The 3123-nt window shown below is 44.6% G+C and overlaps 1 pseudogene; it reads right to left on the minus strand.

Annotated features, from left to right (window-relative positions):
* Positions 1 to 2384: 2384 nt before the first annotated feature.
* On the minus strand, positions 2385 to 2764 carry LOC116276384 (annotated as a pseudogene).
* Positions 2765 to 3123: the final 359 nt, after the last annotated feature.

Below are 3123 nucleotides of genomic sequence, written 5' to 3' on the forward strand. Positions count from 1 at the left end.
AGGTTGGGGGTTCAAGACCAGCCTCGCCAACATGGTGAAACCCCATTTGTACTAAAAATACAAAAATTAGCCAGGCATGGGATTACACCTGTAATCCCAGCTACTTGGGAGGCTGAGGCAGGAAAATCGCTTGAACCCAGAAGGTGGAAGTTGCAGTAAGCCGAGATCGTGCCATTGCATTCCAGCCCAGATGACAGAGTGAGACTCGTCTCAAAAAACAAAAAAAAGAAAAAAAAAAAAAAAAAGAAAATCCTCTGCTGGAAACACTTCTGCAGCACCTTGTAAATGCCAGGGTCTTGCCCTCTCCCACCCTCTCACTTCTGCTTCTCCTTCGGCTATGCCCTCTCTAGTGCATCTGATCTGACATGCACACCCCTTCCCTCCCTTCTCTTCCACGTTTCTGCAGTTGGCAGTATAGGTAATGGAGGAAGAGCACAACACCCAAGTGATTTTTGTCCAGATGTATTTCAGTCACATTAAATTTATGAGGTTTCAGATTTTGTCTTACTGTTTGTTTGTGGTGTGTGTGTTTAAAAATTAGGGTTTGTAAAAGAATTCTTGTGAAAGTGTGCTATTTTCCTAGCAAGTTATCTTCTTTCTACGGACAGTGGTTGTATTTTCCTCGCCAATGCCCCCTCGCTCTGTTCCTCCCCTGCATGTGAGTTTGATCATTGCACGTTATGGTTTTCTCTAGCGCGTTTATTGGTAATGCATCCCTTTTTGAGAAAGAAGCCAGCCACTCACCTCCCATGTCCAGCTCCCCAGCCTGGTCTACTGGCAGCAACACACAGACCCTCATGAAGGCCCGGTGACAACTGCTTCCTGACTTTGTTGTGGATGCTGCAGGGCTTGTTCTGAGGTCACTGAATTTGTGGTTTTCTGTTTGTTTCTTTTGAGACGGAATCTCAGAATCTCACTCAGTCACCCAGGCTGGAGTGCAGTAGTGTGATCCTGGCTCACTGCAATCTCCGCCTCCCAGGTTCAAGCAATTCTCGAGACTCAGCTTCCCAAGTAGCTAGGATTACAGGCACGCGCAACCACGCCCGGCTAATTTTTGTATTCTTTTTCTTTTTTTGAGGCGGAGTGTCGCTTTGTCGCCTAGGCTGGAGTGTAGTGGTGTTGTCTCAGCTCACTGCAACCTCCACTCCCCGGGTTCCAGTGATTCTCCTGCCTCAGGCTTCCGGGTAGCTGGTATTACAGGTGTGCATGACCACGCCCAGATAATTTTTGTATTTTTAGTAGAGATGGGGCTTCACCATGTTGGCTAGGCTGGTCTCAAACTCCTAACCTCAGGTGATCCACCCGCCTCAGCCTCCCAAAGTGCTGGAATTTCAGGTGTGAGCCACCGTGCCTGGCTGAGGTCACTGACTTTGAACATGGGGCGTCCTTTCTTTATATTTTGGTTTCTGTCTGGCACGGAGTAGGAACACAGTAAAGATGATCTGGCTCTGCATTTGTAGCCCAGAGGCAAAATTGCCATCCTTTTCTTTGTTGTATCAGCAGCTCTCTTACAATGGCCAGGAAAGTAAGGAAGATGAAAGCTGCTTACTGTCACACAAGTTGGGTACAAAATTCCTATTTGGTCACTTTGGGAGGGAGTTCAAACCAAGTTCTCTGAGTCTGCTAACTTTGTTCCAAACCCAGTCTATTTCTCCATTCAGGGTCACATTTGCCTCTGTCTCAAAGAGGAAGTCTGCCACCCTCTTGGCTCAACTAAGTTTCTTTAGGTGCTGGAGAAGTTTGCCTTCTGCAGAAAGCAATGGTTTCTTTCCTTTCATGGCTAACTGAGCTCACTCTTCATTTAAATACTAAGACATTGAGCCCATGAGAAGAGGTGGCCAATGCTAGAAGGTCTCTGCCAGATTCTGCCTCCTGCATTTTAAAAATTTGGTTGTGTTAAAACCCAGAAGGACACGAAGAGCGCTTCCCACTGTCTATCCACAAAAGACACTGCACTGGTTCATTAGCATCATGGCCATCAAACACAAACATAGCCAACCACTCCGATGATATCACAAAGTCCCAGGGCGGACGGGACAGTGGAGAGCAATTCAGCACAGCACGCCATTTTTAAATACTGTGCTCTCAAAAGTAAATATAGCCACTAAAGGGAAAACAGTATTAGGTTTAAATCGTGAGATAAAAATGTCTGTTATGTAAGGTTGTAATGTTCATGCTCAGCCCTTTTCTCTCAGAACTCCTTTCCCAGTTCTTTTTCGCTTCAAAGGGAAGCACTGTTTAAGAAAGAGGAAGGTATGACCTCAGAAGAGAGAAGAAACAGCAACAACAGGGACCTCAGATCCTAGAGGTCTTCACAAGTGGGTGCAGGTGAATATGTTGCCATTTGAAGGACTCATTTCTTGACAAATTTTCTTTTTTTTCATTTTTATTACTCAAAAAAGTTTCATATTTATTTAGCTTTCTGACTCTGTGCTTGTGCCTTCAATACTTTCACAACGATTTTCTGCTCCTTGTTAAGGAAAGCACGCTTGATACTGTCACGAACACATTTAGCACACATGAAACCACCATAGGCCCTGCTGACATGTTTCTTTGTTTTGGACAATCTCATAAGAACTTTAGGTCTTACAGCACGAATCCCTCGAAGTCTGCCTGGGCACACGCCACATGCAGAATTTGGTGCTTTCCCAACCTTCTTGGCGTAAAGGTAAACAATTCTATTACCAGGGGTTCAGGACAGCCTAGTTTTGTTAGGAGCTGTATTGTAGGAAAGCCTACGTCGCTGTGTCAAACGCTGGACCATTCTGAGTGCCTGCAGACAATGGCCCCTAACAAGTTTTCTTCTAAACAATGGCTTCTGCAGAACTTGGACGCTATAAAAGTCTCAATTGCTTGTGTTTAGCTAATCATTCAACATTTATTAAGTGTCCACATTGTACAAGGAACAGAGTTTAATTCTAAAATAAGCTTGAAATACATGACTAAAACTTCAGTTCCTAGACAAATATAACAAAATTGCACAACTTGCTACATGTTATCTGATTTACTGATTGGACCATATTTACTTTGAGTAGTGGATGAGGCTTAATAGAAAACAGCTTGATCTTTTCCCTTCCCTATCCCCCGGGTTCCCTGGCAGGGACTGGAAATAGGGGGAAAGGA

Source organism: Papio anubis, chromosome 8 (genome assembly GCF_008728515.1).
Source record: "Papio anubis isolate 15944 chromosome 8, Panubis1.0, whole genome shotgun sequence".
NCBI classification, from domain to species: domain Eukaryota; kingdom Metazoa; phylum Chordata; class Mammalia; order Primates; family Cercopithecidae; genus Papio; species Papio anubis.